The following is a 19,660-nucleotide window of genomic DNA, read 5'->3' on the forward strand; positions in this document are numbered from 1 at the left end:
AGCACTACCATTGAGTTTGTTTTTGGAAGACACACTAATAGCTTAATTTACAGGCAAGAATGAGAGATGTTTAACTACTCTTTAACTACAAGAATGATTAAGTGTTGGATGGCTAATCATCTTCCTGGAGCTTTCAATTTCTTAATTAATATCTGGGAAAAAGCTATTAGCTGCACCTCATTTGCTGCAGCTGTAAAGTGCTGTAAAGTGCCAGACTGAGTCATTTCATTAACTACTGTTTTTGAAAGAACAGCTTGCTATCTAATTCTATAAAGTCATCCAACCTCCTCATAGCACATATGAGCAAATAAGACAACCCAAAGCTTCCCCAGTCACTGTTTCTGAGAGCAGACTGACAGCAATAGAACCAAGAACAGGGAAGGGGAAAAGTGCACATGGTTTATATCTATCTCTTAGCCTTTGTAATAAGGAGATGTAATCTGCACATACTACAAATTAAACTCTAGTCAAAATGCTTGTGTAAGTATCTGCCTCAGCTTCAAGCAGGGTTTTAGCTGTAATCTACAAGTTCGTAAGACCTGCACAACCCAGTTGTTCCACAGTCAGAATAATGGAGCTTCTGCTGTTACAGAAAATGAAAGCGTCACTTTGGATAAACAGCCATACAGGTAGCCATGATTTTTTATCATCTTGCTTATACCACACGACCAAAGTGGAAGCAAAGAGCAAGGAGAGCCAAAAGGAATTTTAAGGAAGCAGAAATTTTAAACATCTTTGATTCTTAGCAGCCTGTACTTACCACTTACCCTGCTGAGGTATCAGGTAGATGCAGTAGTTGTGACTGATATCGGAAACAGGATGTTAAAAACAGGTATTTACTCTTCTTAAATCAATCAGCCCAGACTTCTAATGCTACACATGCTAGCTGATGTGTGAAAAAGTGCTACAGACCCTCATCATTCATTATAAAAATGACACAGTCCAAACAGTTATTTTCTTTTGAAAAACAGCTTTATAATAAGTAAGCACTACATTTTAACCTTGTAGCAACATGCCTCAAAGCATCTTCTTTCATTAATATGGTTTGTCATTTTACAAAAATATATACTAACACTATTTGTATTCTACACAAAGTTAGAATGTAGGACTTGAAACAGAGCACTCAACATTTAAGGTAAAATACATACATTTCAATTCCGAATTAGGAACTATATCAGCCAAAACATTCTTCTGACAGACTAGTGATGAATTATAGAATTTTCAGTAATCCTCCAATAAACAAAGTGAACACTGTTCATGCAGAAACTGCTGGTTAAATCACACACGACATAGATCTGGTATTCTTGCTGGAAAACATGACATTACCTTGATTGTCAGGCAGTCTTCTAGAAACACTCAATTTTCCAGCTTGCCTCTACGTAAGCACACAGTTTAAAAGAAAAATTATGTGATAGAAGTCATAAACATACAAAATCCTACCTAGCAATGTAGATCTTGAAAGAGTTTTCTATGTTACAGATCAAGGGAGAAAAATACTTGCAAAAATATACTGTGAAGGAAGGAAGAAGGATTACATGAAGCTGGAATTATTTTGCAAAAGAAAATGAAGCCTGTCATCCCTCTCCAACAGGCTGTAAAGATGCCTAACATTAAAATTGGTTTGTCACCTGTAAGAGGCAGAGTCCTGCATGGTATTTGGAACAAGACCTGCCTTGCGATGGTAAGCTCCTTATATGTTTGGCAGGGAAACAGTACCACCTGCACTACAGAGAAAAACTTTTTCATTTGTGTACGAGGCCGAGATCACATATTCTTGATGAAACATGTCTGTTTCAAACAAACTTGTGGGGTAAAAATGTGGTCTGTGTACCACTCTGTGCTTTAAAGTGAAACTTTGTCATGGCAGAAATAAATCATAGAATAATTTCAACAGAAAGATTTATTCTAACCCTTGGACAAAACAATTAACTTGTAAAATGGCAGCCTAACAGAATGAAACTACATCAGCTTTTGAAGTAATGAGCAAAACTATGTTTAGGGAATTGGGAAAACACATCAACCATTTCTATCAAATTTCCTTTCTTCAGAGAGCCAGCTTCTCAGATGTCCATAGGGATCTAAGCAGGGTGGATAAAAATGAAAGATTTTTAAAAAATAACTGGCTTTTGGATCTTGCTTTATTTAAAGACATTTTTCTTTTTGAATTCTCCATTCATATTAAAATATGAGATTATTATATCCTGTGCAAAGTAGTAAATTAGTAAAAATTAATTTAAGCTACAAAAATATTCAGTAGTATTTAAAGTGTTTAAGAAAAATCAGATCTTTAAAGAAGTAGAAGCCAAAGACAAAGCAACCGGAGCTAGAATAAGCTGAAATGTTAAACTGCTTTTGACAAAAGCAGACTATTCTGCAGGTGCATAGTGACTATTTGCTTCAGTCCAAATTTCAACTACTTTATTCAAAGCTGAAAAACCAACTGGGATTTTAAAATCCAGGAAACCTTATTTTCCTCTTACGATCCATGAATAAAAATGAGGTGAGAGGCTGAGATCCAGTTTTAAAGTCTTGAAGCCCATGGTAACAAGAAACAATCAGTTCAATTCACTACTACAGATAAAATTGTATTTACTAAATCAATATGTTTCAAATTAAAAACATATTTTCTTAAAAGTTATTTTCTCTTCTATACACATGTTAAAGATATTTTATTTTACCAGGTTTTTCCAAGGCTTATTTCATGCACAAACAACAGAAATACGAGTAATAAATGCTTACACTAACATTGTTTAAATTTTGTGAAAATGAGAAAACATAATAAATATATATTAAACTACACTACTGCTAAAGTGCATTGCCCTGTTTGAAAAAAGGGATACCAGTAACATACTTATGAACCTCTAAACTGTTTTAATTATCAAAGACAACCAATATTTCCCTAACAAAACAAAAAAAAAAAGAAAGAAAAAGAAAAAAAGAAGATTGAAAGCCAAGGTTTTCCAATTTAAATAATAGTTAAAAGTATGTAAGTTACTCTAAATTTTTCTACCCTGCTCTTCTTTGCCTAGAACCTTGAGGAAAACAGAGATCAGTTACAGTCCTTGGAAACAACTTCGCCCTTCTGCTAAATGAATTTCAGGTTCCTTTCATAGCAGCAGGAGAGAGTCCTGATATAGAGCAAATATTAGTTTTGTTGACAAAGTACACAAAATTTCATTTTCTTCTTTTGATAAAATTAAAACACTTAAAATATAAGCTCTAAAAATACGGTGGCATGGAGCTGGCAGTGGCATTTGCTGGTTGGCACCACTCCTCCCCATTATCTAAACCTTAAAAAATACTAAAAAGAGCTCATATTTCTTTTAAGACAAATTTCTTCCTTTTCTCATGGCAGAAAAGCAGTATTTTCCCTTTGCCTCTAAACAAAAAGGCATGGTCTCTGTGGGGGATGATACATGGAACTCCCCCAGAATTAAAATACATCAGTGAAAAGGACAAGGGAGGCACTAGCTTAACCCATCTGAAGCCACAAAATGCCATTGCTTTAAAGTTTCAGGGTGGGAGCATAATAACCACTTTGATATATAACAACACCTCCATAATTACTAAGCTTGTACAGTGGAAAGACTTCATCAGGTTACTTTCAATTAAGTCATTTGATGTTATAAATTTACCTTCAGTTTCCTGTCAGACAGAAATGAGCAGGGAGTTAAAAGGGCTCATTTAGGCTACAGGGAAGGGTTTTCTGCAGCAGTTGAGTTGCAAAGATGAAGTCAGACCCTTCAAATCCCTATATGGGCTAGGTGCCTAGTGCAGCTGGCACTGGGATCCAGAGAGTTTGATATTAAACAATGTTAATAAACACACTGAGGACAATTTCATGCAAAATAAAGACAAACTAATGGGGTTTTGTTTCCATTTGAACACCTAGCAAACTGCCGCAGCTGTTTCACAACAGAAGTAGAACTAGCTTAGCCAGCTTTGTAATTGCCTAAAAACTCATGCCACTGGCTCAGTCAATCTAATGCATCCCTGATCCCAGTCTGAACGTCTGTATTTTAAGCAGGCTATTCCATAACTTAAGCAAAATATAAATTGTTTAAGAATGGAAAGGGCAGGTTGTGATACAACTTAGGCATTCTGGAACAAAACCACAGTACTAAGGCACTCTTTTTTTATCCCAGTTACTTTGCCAGTTTAATTAAGCTTTCCTTCCCAAAGACTGATGTCCTTGTTAATATTGCTTGGCATTAAATCTGAACGTATTTTTCTGTTGTACTGTTTGCTGGCATGTATTTAACAAGACGTTTTCCTCACACTTTTGATTTTAGCACTGCAAATAGCATGTGATATTACGTAGTTTATTTAAAGTCTCACCAGTTCCACTGAATCTCTTCAGTATCTTTTTAAGATAAAGTTCTTGCTAGTCAAACAAAGAAAATCCATTCAGGCAGCTACCTGGTAATGCAGAAGAGCAAACATTGCAGAATATTGCAGATGTACAATACAGATATATTGTCGAGCCACTCATATAGTTATATATCATATATAATTGCTTATGATAATCATATATACATATGTTTTTACAATGCTTTGATTTATCAGAAAAAAACCAAACAACTTATCTTATAAAACTTAATTTGCTCACAAACCAGAATGAGTTACCTGAAAGGTATGAAGCTGATCCAGTTTAGCTATGCTGATATAACTCTTAAGTTGCCTGAGCTCTGACACCAGTTTAATGTTAAAAAGTTGATAAAACTATACTGTTATGAAGATGTTTGTATCCATGACCTCCTCAGGTACGGGTGCCCCACAGACATTCTGGTTTTCAGTAGGCAGTCATCCTTGTCCTCCAGATGCTTGCTCACAGGAGCAGCAAAAGAAGAAACTGAGGACGTAGGAGGCTGTATTGAAGACGAATGCAGACTGCCAGCAGTAAAAATTCATTCTTTTGAGCAGTATTTTAGCTTCCAAGCCATTTCCTCCCAGCACTACCATGAAGGCCAGATTCAAACATTCAAAACAGCTCTGACTGCTCCCAGCATGAGGCATTTTGCAGGCACTGCACAACATCACGCATCAACCTCCACTATGACAGAAGATGGATCAGTGGTAGAACTTGCACTTGGGGCATAGGATAACGGAACAGAAGAACAGAGCAAAGACCTGAGTGATGCTCTCTGTGGACTCTGCTCACCTGCTCCCTCTTAACTGTCTTTACATTGAGAACCATCTTTCTCTTCATCTTCCTCTACAGAGACCCAATGGTCTGCATTAGCCCTCCATAGGCTCAAAGCTGAGCAGATGGAACATCTAAGTCAGAAAACTCTGGTTCATACAGCAAGAACTTTTGGCAATGTAAGAGCCTTGCTCTCCCATTCACCCTCAGTACCATCCAAGCTGGCTACCTGGACCACGGGCTTACGGAATTTGGCAGGAATATGTTAGAGTTGGAAACCTAGTAGGCATGCTGAAGGAATAGGTTGTCCAGTCTCTCCTGGGAACACCTCAATGGTCACAGCACTGAGAAGTCAGTGGTAGGTGAAATAACATCTGACCTAAAATCATACGACCAGACATGGCTACAACTGGTTGGAGTACTGGCACATGCAAATGAACAAACAACAGAAGTTTTCTTTCCTAGTACCCAGAGACAGATTCATTTTCTCCAGTATCCAGCAGAGAATAACAGAAATGATTTTCAGTTAGACCATGAAAAGGAGACAAGGAGCAGAAATTCCTAGCAACATGGATTCTGTAACATCTGAAAGCAGATGCGAAGGGCAAGTCACCTCCAGCTGGGTACAAATAAAATGAGGGCTACATACTCTTCAGAAATACACCTAAACATTTGTTAAACACAAACCAGAAGTAATGGCAATATGGCTTGATCCCAGAACTCATGTAGCTGAGCTTTAGCAGCTAAAGTCAGTTTATGCTTGTTTTGAGGCCTGCATCTGAGGCAATAAGCATTCTTCCACCATCCCCAGATAAAACAGATCAGATAAGTCTTCAGCTGAAATAAAAATGGCTGTGACATTTTGTACCAATTAATGTTTTAGTCATATGGGTTTTTTTAAATGTGTTACTTTCTTGCAGTCATCACTACACACGGCTTAAAGTGACAGTTGTGAACAGTGTCCACAACTGATGTCGCACTGGTCTAAAAGTCAGTGATCTATCTCACTTCAATTCTCAATGTTTTCCCAAGCACGTAAGTACTAAGCATATAAACCCTGCAGCATTGTAATTATGCAGTAGCAACAATATAATTATAATTGTATTGACCAAACAGGGACAGTTCTGGGAAAGAAAAGCAATGGCAAAGAAACATCAGTAAGTAATAAAATAGTAAATACAGGTTTCAGCAACTTAAGTGCAAGACACAATATCTATCTTCTTCTGTCATTCAAGCAGAACATGCAGTAGCAATCCAGAAGAGCTCACTAAAACTGGTTTTAAATACCCTGAGTTCACCATATTTAATATGTATGTCAGCATATCCTGTTAGGCAGAATTATCTTATCTTCCTCTGTATAAAAAAGAATAAACCTAAGAGACAAAAATGAAAACCTGACCCTTGGTAAATACTGCAAAACCTAAAGGTTGGATTTTCAAAAGAAGTCAGCACCCCTAAACTCTTTCACAGAATATTCTTTTCACGGGTGCTGAGCATTGGATATATGGCAATTTTACCTTAAACCTTTATTTTTAATTGTAAAATTATATATGCGTGTGTGTGTGTGTGTGTGTGTGTATGTGTACAATGTAACAATTATAAAAGTAAAGTGAAAAACTTCAGGGATCTTGTTCAATCAAACTCTTACAAAAGACTATTTACCAAGGCTGCAATTCAAGTTCATAGTGTCTACATGTAATAAACTTACTGTGAAATAATTAATTTTCTAAGACAAATACAAATTTTATACTGCCTATGTCTGAGATCCACTGCAGAGGAGTGAGTTAGATAGCCCAAGTTAAGAAGTCATGCACTGCCTCTGCATCTGCATTCATAGATGAGGGCTGGAGGATCTAATGATGTTGTGTAATATGGATTTATTGGCTCAGATTCATGCTAGACCAAGCTTCTTATAATATTTATAGTCAGCAGTGCCACTGGTGTCTCTCTCATTTATACTTTTGATTTATGTTTCTATAATTTGAACAAAGCATTGTCCGAATTATTGAACCCTCTCTCTTTAGCATAGATATCTGGTTTTTATGACCTTTGTAACATTAGCACTTACTACCTCAAGAAATCTCCATCAACAGAAAATGTGGTGGTTAAAATATATTTTTACTGGTATTCAACAATATTAGAAGATATATTGGAGACTTTTGAAAAAAATATCATGGTTTAATAGATAAATATATTCTAAAAAGTATCAATCTAGCTAAACAAGAACAGTATTATTATTAAATGTTTTTGCTGTTATTTTATATTTTTAATGAGAGTTTTCAGCACATTTCTGCTCATCTGTTTTCTAAGGACCTACCAAAACATTATGAATCTTGCGCTACACTACCTCTGTGAGCTGAAGGCAAACAAATCAGCTAACTCTTATGCTCCTAAGCAAACATTTCCAGAGAACCCCTCTCAAACATACATTAGAAACGTTCTTCAGAAGCCAAAGGCAGGTCCCTAGAGTCACATGAGGAAAGACAGACTTGTCGTATCATTAATCCAGCTCTTTCTCATTACCTCATTAGTTATGTCTCAGAAACAGTAATTTAATTAAATTTGCAGTGCCCATCAATAGTTATGTACTTGGGTGGAAAAGGGTCCTCGAATTAAAGAAAAATGAATCAAAAGCTTGTATCTTTATATTGAGGACTTTTGGTTCTGTTCTATCACCCTGTTAGCAGAATTACCTGAAACGAACAAAATCTGGGGCAATGCACAATGCGTAGGTGAGAACTTTAGCTGAGTCAAGTGACTAAAGAGACAGTGAATAAAGGCTTTTTAAGAAAAGCCTTCTGGGAAAGAGTTTTTAGCGTAGCTGGTGACTCAGGCACCCCAGAGACACCTACTGTTCCCCTGCATTCGGATGGGAGATATTTGATAAGAGGAGCCCAGTTGCTGGAGTGAAGAGAAAAACAGCATTCAGTTGCCCCCATTTGTAGGGAGCAAAAAGAAATCCTTCCAGATGAACCAGGTGAAGCCATGTCCAGCTCAGGCTTCCCTCCTTAGCAGCAGCGTAGTCCATAGTATGGACTCGTGGCAAAAGGTAGCCAGGTCGCAGGTATCAGAAATGAAAGATAATGGAGCCAGCTTTTGGACAAAGAACCATGGCTAAAGACTGTCATGCAGCTGGAAATACTTGTGCAAGAGCTGGAAAACAGAGGTAGAGGCTGTGGATGCAGAAGATTACCCCTCTTATTTGTAGGTTACAGGGATGCCTCATGCTTATCCACTGGATATGCTCCACACAAAATATGTCTGTATACAAAGTTGCAGCCTCATTTTTCAGTCCCCTGTCAAGTGTCTCTGCCCTTACAGAGTACTGGAATCCAGAACATGTTTGTAATGCAGGCACGAGGCACCTCTTCACAAAATGTCACTCAGAGATGCAGAAAAGTTTTTTCAGATTTTTATACCCCAAATGAAGACAGTGAGGGAGAGGATAGCTATCTAATGCATCTATTACTCACTAGCTTTATGGTCTGTTCTGTCTTCCCTCAAGCAGTGACAAACTGTGCAATATGTGCTTTTCTTCTCCTGTACCTCTTGTTTCCCATATTAAATAAAAAAAAAATAAATAATGGTGGTGAGATAAAGACAGGAAAAGGTAAAAGTAGTAAAAGGTACCCAAAACACAGTAGCCCCCTAAGAAAACAACCATCTCACAATAAACCTGGACAACTACCAGGTTTACAGGGTTAACAAATGTGTTTCTAGCCTTACTTTTCTTAAACAGATGTTCCACACAACATTAAATAGGGGCTAGAAAGAGAGGGGGAGGCAGAGAATGAACTTTGGTGCAATATGGAATTTTTAAAGGCATTTCCTTCTCCCTAAGAGCCAAAAGCTGTGATCACTTAAGTCTTTGCTTTTTTAAATACATATTCATTTTGTAGCTTTTGCCAAACTAAATGAATCCAGTCTTTGAAACCCCTTTTTTTAAAAAAAATCATAACTTTCCCAGTCATACTTGAAGTCTGACTTTTTTCCAAGAATGTCAACAAAAATGTACATGAATTTCTCCCTTTACAATGAATTCTTCTTAACTGTTCAGATGTGTGCGACAACAGTAAGTTAGTGTTACAGTGCTACAGAACTTAAACTTTCATATCTAAATAAATGCATTCTACTCAATAATGAGGAAAACAAGCACTAATTTCTTCTAGAATAATGTTTCTGTATTCTTTATTCTGTGTTTTGGTTGGGGTTTTTTTTGTTGTTGTTGGGTTGTTTTTTGGTTTGGGGGATTATTTTTTAATTTGCTGAAGATAATATCAAGTAATTATAATACATCTGTTGACCCTGAAATTCAAATATTGCTTAACAGTATAGAATAATATTATCCAACTTGATAAAATACTTTCTAAAACTGCATTTGGGGATGTTTTTCTTAATGAAAAATTTAAAGTCAATAGTGTTTCCAAAGAATTTTGCAGTTTTCTGACTCTGCAGATGTCTGATATACCTTATTCTTCATTTATGTGAAGTCCTGAATGGAAATATAAATGATTTGGGAACATGGACTCACAAACAAAATATTTCTTTCACTCCTGAAGAGGTATAAAATATTTTAAAAAACAGAATGTGTTAAAAATATTTTTAAAAAACCAAATATATTAAAAATGTTAAAAAATCAGAATGTTCTTACTTCACAAATGGCAGTGTAGCTCAGAAAGCCTTGCTGTAAGAAAGGGAGACATTTCTCATCCATTGCAATAGTTATTCATCTGCTGAACTGTATGAACTACAAAAGTTAGAAGGCAATAAACCATTAATTTCACAAAAATTGTGAAAGCTGTTTTTGTTTCTAAAGGTCCAGACTAATCTATATTTGATTTTTCCGTTTTCTACATATTTATATTACACATTGATAACACTTTTCCTCCTCTGCTTTCTCATCTCCAATTTCATGTTTTTTCCTTTAAAGAAAAACAATCTTGAAAAATATTAGCCAGTTTTAACAGGCATAAAGGAAGACAGGTGAAAAAGAGAATGACAGAAGAATACTAATAAATAATGGATGATATGATAAAAAACTTTTGCTGGGTAGAGCCCCATGTTTATGCGTGTGTTGACAGTGTTCACTGTAGAAACGACCTTTAGTAAACCACCAATAGTAGTCAACTGGACTTCAATGTGGAAAAAAAAAAGCTAAATCACTTAAATACTCTGAAGAAAAAGACATGTTCAAAGCAATCAAAATTAAAGTAGTGTTAGGTGATTCCCATTCAGTATTAGCGAGGATCCTCGAGTAGGTGAGGGTTCCTGATGCACGTGCCACTTATGCGAAGAGGAGGAAACCGGTGTGTAGCTTTGTGGTTCTAATATAGGCAAGGTACCCATCCTGGAGGACAAATGAGAATTTCCTTTGCAGTACATAATACAATGCCCAATCTTTTTCAGACCCTTTTTTTTCATTCACTTCAATTCCAAAACATTAATGGAAAGAAAATTATTGTTAATGATTTTCTCTTGTTCATTTGCCTAGAAATCACACTTTAATCTCCTTTAACCCGTGTTTGTTGTGTGTTGAGAAATTCAGTTGTGTCTCAAACTTCTGTTCCAACAAATGCAGTATTTTGTCTCTTTTACAAGCTCAAATAATAAAGATAATTTATTTCTCTTTCTCTGCTATATGCCTGATTTATTTAGTCACTGGATATCCAATAGCAAAAGCCAATAAACAGAAAGAAAATTCATCAGATTCTCAGTAAATTAAGAGTAAATCATGTCTTTTTGCAGGCTACATAGTCCAGCACACCAATAAAAGCTCTGAAGGTCTGTTACGCTCCAGCAACTTCCAGCATTCTTCTGATGTGAACTTTTATCAGAAACAAAGCCATTGAAGTCAGTAAGGAACTTCCTGGTAATAAATAGTAAATAATTATAATAATAAATAAGATTAATAATTAACAACAACAATAACAAAATAAAATAACCATTAGTGACTTGGCAATATATGGGACACTAGAGTTCATGATACTATAGTGCTACTTCAAGTGCTACAAGAAAAATAAGTACAACACACAGATTAGGCATATAGTGTATAAATTAAGTTCTAATCTCAGATATTTATATGCATTAAATGTATGTACTTTCCAGAGCTTTTGAAACATAAGCAGTAATTCAGAGTATACTCTGCAAACATGCCATTTGACTACAGTATAAGTACGAAGCCTGAAGTCATGACAGAACTTGACCCATACACACAACAGGGAAACTAATGTCCAGTTCTTAGGAAAGATGACAGTACAAAGCCAGAACTTCTGGGAGTTATCGTAAATCCTACAGAGAAAATTGTGTTCTCTTCTTCTCAAGCTTTTGCATGGCATTTTTCTTTCAGTACCTCAGACCTGCAGAAAATGTGGCCTCTGCTGCGTCATGTGCATCACACACGATGAAAAATAGCAGCAAGAAGGGAAGAAAGAGGCAAAACACAAGCTGTTTCATAGACAGCTCATATTTCTGACTGAAACATACACTCACATCTTCAGCAAAACAGGAGACACACTACTTGCCTTTTAACTAGAAGGAAATTCAGTGATAGCCCAAATAGTCCAGATTTTTCAGCAAGGATAAAATAAAATGGCCCTCACTAAAAACAACAGCTTGAATCTCTCTCTCAAAACCCTTCTTGCTGTTAAGCATGTGAAAGTAACTTTGTACTGTCTGGTGATGACAGAGGTAGCTGAACAAATGCCAAATACCATTAAGAGTTGTTTTAAAATCTCCAATCTTCCTGAGTTTTCAGAAGTAGTTCTGTAGACACCAAAAGACTTTACAAAGCTGCAATCCTATTCAGGACAGCACCCCAAATTCTGGGCACTTGATTGAAAAAGACTCATTGGTAAGAATCTGTGGTATTTTCCCCAAAATTAATTAAAACAGTCCTCAGAACATGTTGAACACTACAAAAAAATGGAAGTTGCGTTTACTTTTCAACAGTGATGTTGCAAAGGAATGGTAGTTATACATCTTCATTTTACTCCCCATTTTACATTAAAAAAAAAAATGCAGCCCTTGCACAGTGAATAAACTATTATTTACATGAAAATAACTAGGAACTTGACAGTCTTTTTTAAATTATTCTGCTTCTTCTTCTTTCCGTGGTCTGTTTATACTAAACATGGCCCTTCTGGAGGAGAACAGTTCACAGGGGAAGAGAAAATGAACTGTCTGTTCAATGCTTTAAGGCTATGATGTCAGGGCCCTGCTGTGCAGAGGCCAATGTTTGTATTACAACCATTGCTTATTCTCGCTAAGCATCAAGTAACCCTGGAAAGATAACAGAAATAGAGGAGATTTTCAAATTCTCCTCATGTTTCCAAATGCTGACAGTGCACTGATAGATGATAGGATCTAAAAGTAAATTGTCCTTTATAATTCTTAGCAAGGTAACTGTTTTTTCAAAATCTGTTCCCCTTAGCATAAGCTATTTTCACTGAAATATTTTGCGGTGCCTCGCTGCCTGTAGAGCAGCTGTACTTTGTCACAGTTTGATGAAGCAGACCTGCTTTGACAGGCAACAGGGTTACTAAGGGCTGTCATTCATATACGCTGAACCAGAGCAGGAGATCAGTCACTTTCTGAGCCCATGCTTTGCTCTTTATAAATATTCCCATGTGCTTGCAATTAGTTAGTGGACTAACTATTCTGGCAGCAAAGGTTATTGAAGGCTGTTTTCCAGACGGGGTTTTTTTTTTCTTTCCCTCTGCACAACTAAGACTCAATCTTAGCATGTTTAATAACAACACAGCCAAACAGTGAGCTCCCATACATATGTATCAAAAAACACCTTAGATAGAGGAGTTTGTCTGCCTTCCTTTGGAAAAACTGGATATGCTTTAGAGCTAGAGGGCCACAGAACGCAATTGTATAGCTTTTAGCAACTTATGACAAGTGATAGAAGCCTTGCAAAGCATGGAATATTTCTGAAATCTGGTTTTAGCTGCTGTAGTATTTAGAGTGCACTGAATATGGGGAAGGATTCGACCCTTGCTGATCTGAAATTTCATTGCACTAATTGTTCAGTTAAGAAATTACGTTAGTTAAGTATTCTTCTCCAAGGTCTGTATTTGCCCTAATGTACTGTCAGTTGCATCTCAAGAAACACATTCATTTGTGCATGATAGATGTGCAACCTACACCTTACTGAAGTAAATCATGACAGCCTTCAGAAACATGTGGCGTGACATACCACAATTACATCAAAACACCACGCTTCTGTTTGTTCTTTTACATCAGATGGTAACAGGTATCAACCTAACTGCCTATATCTCATAACTACAAGTAGCTAGTTTTATGAAAAATAGTGGAATATTCATACATAGCAAATACCCTCAGCCAGATACAGGACTATTCAAAATACATTGCTACAGCTCTAGGGAATATGCTGAATTCAAGACTAGAACTGAATAAAGAAATATAACATGACTAAGGAACTTTGTAAACAATGTTGTTTGCATTTCAGTAGGTTGTCTCTATTGTTCAGTGAAATTAAAATTGTAGTGCTTACTTTAAAATCCTTGGACACAAAAGGTAAAAATAAACAAAGTGCAGACCAAAGTGCTAGAGTCTAAGAGGAAGGTGTTATGGGATTACAAATTCACTGACCAAGTCAACCTTTATGGTTTATGTGGCTCATGAACTTAAAGTAAGGGTTGAAGTTGTAGAATAAAACATAGGTTCTGCAATCTAATCTGACCAGGTGATTCTGATATCCTCATAGTACTGTCCTGAAATGTCCAAGAGCATCTGAAGAGAACAAAAATAAACCTAACTTTTACTGCTAACATAAACCACTGTTTCTCGTTCAAGTCTTCCTATTGCTACGGTCTGCCTGTTCACAACATTACAGAGAAAGGCAACTGAATACATACTAAGCATTAGATGCACAGTCAATAATAGCAGCAGTTAATTCATGCAATTTTCTTTGTTACAAGAACAATTTAAATACACAATAAAACCTGTCTTTTTCATTTGTGATGTGGTTGTGGAGCTATTGAAGTCAGGGCAAGTCCAACACCTTTCACCTTTCATGCTTCTACATAGAAGCTACATCAACAACATGTAATCATAAAGAGGATAAAATGGGTTGTTCTTGTACAACACCATTGATTGATACATATATATTTTAAAGAAGAAGATCAGGAGAGAATACAGTCAAAAGAGATGACTCTGCAAATGGCTTTCACATTGAGTTACAATCAGCAGAATTATTCACGTGACTGAATGAAAATTCATGTTACAAATTAGGCTTTAAATTAAGAAAATGTCAGGATTAGCTAACACAAAAGAAGGATGAGAAAAAGGCTGGATTAAAGTGAGGAATCTAAAAGTATGCAGTCTTCAAGAAAGGCAGCATAGTATGTTGGTACTTAAAAAAGCCTGTGTAAAGGGAAAATTATTAGATGATTCTCAGATTCCATAGCTACACATAAACCATAACCAATTACATTCAAACCATATCTCCATATTATATATTTAATACAGATGTGTTAAAAGCAAGCCTAACATCCAGCCCTCTTCAGGGCCTGGAAAGAAATAAGAGTCTGATCCAAAAAGCAAATGCAATCTAATTTTTCCAGTACTGAGTCAAATACAGACATAACCTTACAAGGTAATTTGATTTCATGATACTTTTACCATTTGGGATTGAAACAGTTTGATAGCAGCTTTCAGGAATTCAGCATAATTAAAGCCAGGCACAATCAGGATCAGCACTTGGGCATCAGCCCAAGTTGTAGGTAAAATTTCATCTAGATTTGCCCTTCAAGTTCATCTCTAATATTTATACTATTAAATACATGAGAGGAACAAACCTGTATAGAAACATAAAGACTTTAAATGAAATTGTGCTTTTTAACAGTATTTACTGTTGCAAATGAAAACCACAATAAATTATTTGATTATGTATTGAAGGCAAACAAAATAGAACTAAAATGAGGTCCTCATGCACACTGCTTGAAGAGACCCGTCAAAGTCTATCAGTTACTTACAGTCCCAGAGTACCAAGACTGACAATTGTCTCTGCAGCGGGGTGAAAATCTGTATTGCTGGTTCAATACAGGATCATACTTTCCTGTGTCCACTCTATTATGACAACAGAAAGGCTACAAATCATTTCACCATTGTCCAGGAAACTAGTTGAAAATTCCTGTCTCAAAATTCTCTGATCACAGATTTAACATGGTTATAACACACTGACCTCTGATGTCAGTTGCTTTCCAGAGTTTACAAGCCTCAAGCCTCACTGGAATCCAGCACAGTATCTCATTCACAGTTGACCATAGTGAAGGAATGCTTGCAATATGAAGGAACAAGCAAGCAGATAAAAAGTAGACATGGCCAATAATATGATTGCATAGTATACTCTGCATTTATTTTGATTTTCCCACCTGAAATTCAGTTGTGGTCTTCAACAGCATTTGCCACCTATGATTCACAGTTGCTAAGAGATGTAAATATGTAACAGATCAGTCATTCATCTCTCTGCCAATGGAGAATTACTGCATACAGTATGTTTTCTAGTGTTTATCCAGCTCAGTTTTATGATTTCCAAGAAATGGAACCTCCCTTGAGAAGCTATTCCTGACAGTGACAGAAACCTTCTGATGGTACAATGTACTGCACTGATAGTAGAAAGGAAAAAAATAAAAAATAGAAGTGCTTGCTTAAATTTACTGTTGTTGTTCATTATTTTACCAAGCTCCTTACTGTCAGTGCTGCTGCACCACATAAGTGTTTCTGTGCTTGCGCCTTCCTATGCCACCATCATTTCCTCAAAATGCTTACATCTACCCAATCTTCTTCATGCATTTGTACACATATACACAGGGTCTGATCATTTTTGTTGCTTTTCCCCAAGCTCCTTTCAATTCATTAATATCTCCCTATTAATAGTAAATTCACATCCACAACAACCTAGCAAAATATACTTTCCCACCTCACAGAAAAGATTGTTTTACACAAAACTGTTCCTATGCAGACTGCTTGCCAGCCTGGCCCTTCTCAAGCATGTCCAGAAGAGATCTTTCCTTCAGAAGCCACACTGTCTTCAACAGCCTTTACCTCCCTTGTCCTGATCCCTTTTTCTCAATGTATCTGTGGTAGCAGTGTATTTGTTTATCCAGCCATGCTGTGATTGGTTCAAGCAGCTAACCAGGCTAAAAATAACCCAGCAGAAGAGAAAAAGAAAAGCCTATTTTTAACGCAAAACATTTTTTCAATCCAGTTCACTACACAGGTGCACACCCAGTTGTACCTGTTCACAGATGGGGTCTCTGGAGATCAGAATAAGCAGCAGAAAGCAATGGCTGCAGTGCAGAATAGCAATTCCAGAAAAGGGTATGGCCATGAAACTATATGGTTTTCCTGTGGAGAACATCTTGCCAGAGAGTGCCTGGAACTGCACTTCACCTCCTGCCCAGAGAGCCCTGCACTGTGATGAAGTGTGAAGAAACACTCATTGGTGTAAGTGAGATACAGGCGAAATCAGGTGAGAGAGTCTATTTTTATTCTGAATTCCAAATAAAGAAATGTATATCTTTAAAAGTAGAACAAGGCGGTGTATTTTTGCCAGCAGTGAAGTTAGCATAAGGATTTCTACCCTTCCTCTCCACAGAGCATTTCTCTGTCACTTCAGCTATGCTCATGCAAGCAGGATCACTGACACAACGGCTTAGAAAATTCCCAGCCTTTACAAAAGAGGTTCTTAATTTAAAATCTCATCTTTTAATAACTATGTTGTTCAAAATGAAATAAAAACCTTGAGGGAAAAAAAAAAGAAAACATTTCCCATGGATTTATTAATGTAGGTATATATTTATGTTAATTGGGATCCAGTTGTCTATGGGCTGTGTTGGATGCAGCAAACCTCTGACAGAGATTATTTTTTCCAGTGACAAGACACCAAAACTGTAACACTGTTTTTATTAACTTTTTGTAAATAAAATAGAACCTGGACTGAGAAAGGCCTGAGAACCTACAGTTGTTCACTTTTCTCTCAGCACTGTAAGGTTAAAAATGTAACCTGAGGAAACAGAAAATGCAAATGTACTGCCAGAAGGAAAAGTCACCTACATATGTTCTCCTTTGGGACATGACCAGTTGCCATTACCCTCTCTGCCTCAGCCCTCCTCTGATGGGAAGGCAGATACACCATTCACACCACCCACCCCAGCCTCTCGTTCCTTATGCTGGGCTTCTCTCTTCCCTTTCACAGCTCTCTTAGTCACTACGTTACACTTCTTTTGGTCTCTTTCTGCTTTGCTATTACTCTTTGCAATACATTGTTTTGGATTCTCATACGCTTTCAGCTACGGTGCCCCAATGTGAGTTCCTTCTCACCATCTGTGGCCCTTTCTCCACAGCCTTCCAAAGGAAGATCAATGCTCAGAGGCTACTTAATCATCCTAACTCACATGGTAATTGAACACAGACAGTCCTTCACACTTCTTCTCCCCAGAAAACAGAACCAAAATATTAAGTATCATCTTTATGTAGAAAGCTGAATATTTTTTTACCCTATCATATGCAAGTTAGAAATTTTAATGGTAAGAGAATTTTTTTGGTGAGCATTCTTTCACTTGGACAGTGACAATTTCCTCTCTCCACTTCAGATCCTCAAAAGGTAGTGACTGAGTTTTACTTTTGCTAAGGTAAGCATTCATGGCATTCATGTCACTGCTGTGACACCTCATTTTACTTTCCACAGATGAGAATAGGACCAATATTCCACTATAATTCAGAGAACGCTATTACGTACTCACATCAGAAGACCTAACTTCGTTAACAGGATCTTTGAAAATATATACTACCCAAGGAAAGAATTTCAAGCAATTCCGAAGCAGGTGATTAAAAGTAAATTTGAAAAAATACTGATTTTAAATCTTGCAGTGGGATCAAAAGCCATGCTTTGGTCAGGCACCCAATACAGTGATGTCCAAAGCAGAGGTACAAATGTTCAAAGATAAACGACAACATTACATGAACTCGTAGCCTGCAGAAAATAATAGGTTATCAACTTGATGAAATACATCTAAAAGATTGATGAAAAGTCCACAAACTAAAGAACTGCATTTTGCACCAACTGAAACAATCTTCTGTTTTGATCCAAGCACAGCACACAATACCTTATCCTCCAGGTAATAAAGGCATGAAATATATCCTCACCCACCCAAAAATGAATGAATATTATGGAAAGAGCTTTGTGAATATTCAGTACAACATAGACTATGTCATAACAATATGCCTGTGCTTGTTGCAAAACCTTTTCTGTATTATATGAAAAGCAAACACCATGAACCTGATGCTGTGCAGACGAATCATCCGGTAAAGATGTAGCATATCATCCTGTCAACAATTCTGGATAAAAAAGGCTGCAAAGGTTTCATTGCTGGTTCTGCAGAAGTAGCTCCACCACTTTCTTGTGTCCTTCTTTTTCCATGTTTTGACAGTGCTCTTAAGAAAACCTTGAAGATCTCATTGTATGTGGCTCCTTACCCATGCATTATATTTCTGCCTCCTCTATGATAGTATTTGCCTTAAGACAGCAAGTGAAATTTTTTTTTCCGTTCCGGCAGGGTCACCTACACTCCAGGCACCTTCCTCCCTTTCTCTGAAGGACAGGGGGAAAGGAAAAACAGCAATTCAAGAAGTAACAGACTGAGTCATCAAAGCACTATCTCAAAGACAAAACAAAGGCAGTGCCACAGAACGACAACACCCTTACTATGATCCAATTTATTTTGACAATCATTACTGCTGCCTTTCCTTTTCTGAATGGAGGAATGACAGCGAGGCCTTGCAATTACCCTTACTATATAGACTTGGATAGTATAGGAAGGGAAGTTGAATTTCATCTATGATTTGTGTTTACCTCTGTGTTTACAGGAAGCCAGCCCTGGAAAATCTAGGTGCAATGTAAAGATAACCAGAACAAGAGGCTCAGCTCCACTTGAAAGTCTGGGGAAACAGTCTTCTCTGAGTAAGACCGGTGTGACTGATAAGAGAAGTCTTACACTGAGCAGCGGGGAAAACATTGAGATACATCTATAATTTCTATATGTAATACACAAGAGAAGGTAAATCAATCAGATAAGAGTACAGCGATAGGTAAATAAAAATCAGTAAGTTAAGGATTGAAAGCAAGGGGAAGGTCCTAATATGAATGAGAAAACTAACTAGGTATGCAAAAGCAGTAATAGATGAGACCATGCTTTATACAGCTAGGATTTTGAGTGTAAACAATCAGAGCAATCAAAATGCGACCCAGGCATTTCCAGGCCAGGGCATCATTAAAAGGCAAGTCTTCAGAACAGATTTTTAAGGAAAGAATAATTAATATACTGATAAATTGCAAACAAAACAAATTATAACATAGGAACAATAATATTTCTACCGGTTTTACCCAATATCCTTCTGTAATAAAAGCACTGGTTTTATAGACAGCATCTTCTAGCTTAGCTTAAGTAATGCATTTGATACATGGAAACTTATACATAGTGTCAGATG

The 19,660-nt window shown here is 36.8% G+C and overlaps 1 protein-coding gene across 2 annotated transcripts in view; it reads right to left on the reverse strand.

The window, feature by feature from the left end:
- Positions 1–19,660, reverse strand: part of ROR2 (receptor tyrosine kinase like orphan receptor 2) — a 157,575-nt gene that overhangs the window by 72,205 nt on the left and 65,710 nt on the right. The window lies entirely within an intron of this gene.

The sequence above is a fragment of the Phalacrocorax carbo genome, chromosome Z, assembly GCF_963921805.1.
Source record: "Phalacrocorax carbo chromosome Z, bPhaCar2.1, whole genome shotgun sequence".
Lineage (NCBI taxonomy): Eukaryota > Metazoa > Chordata > Aves > Suliformes > Phalacrocoracidae > Phalacrocorax > Phalacrocorax carbo.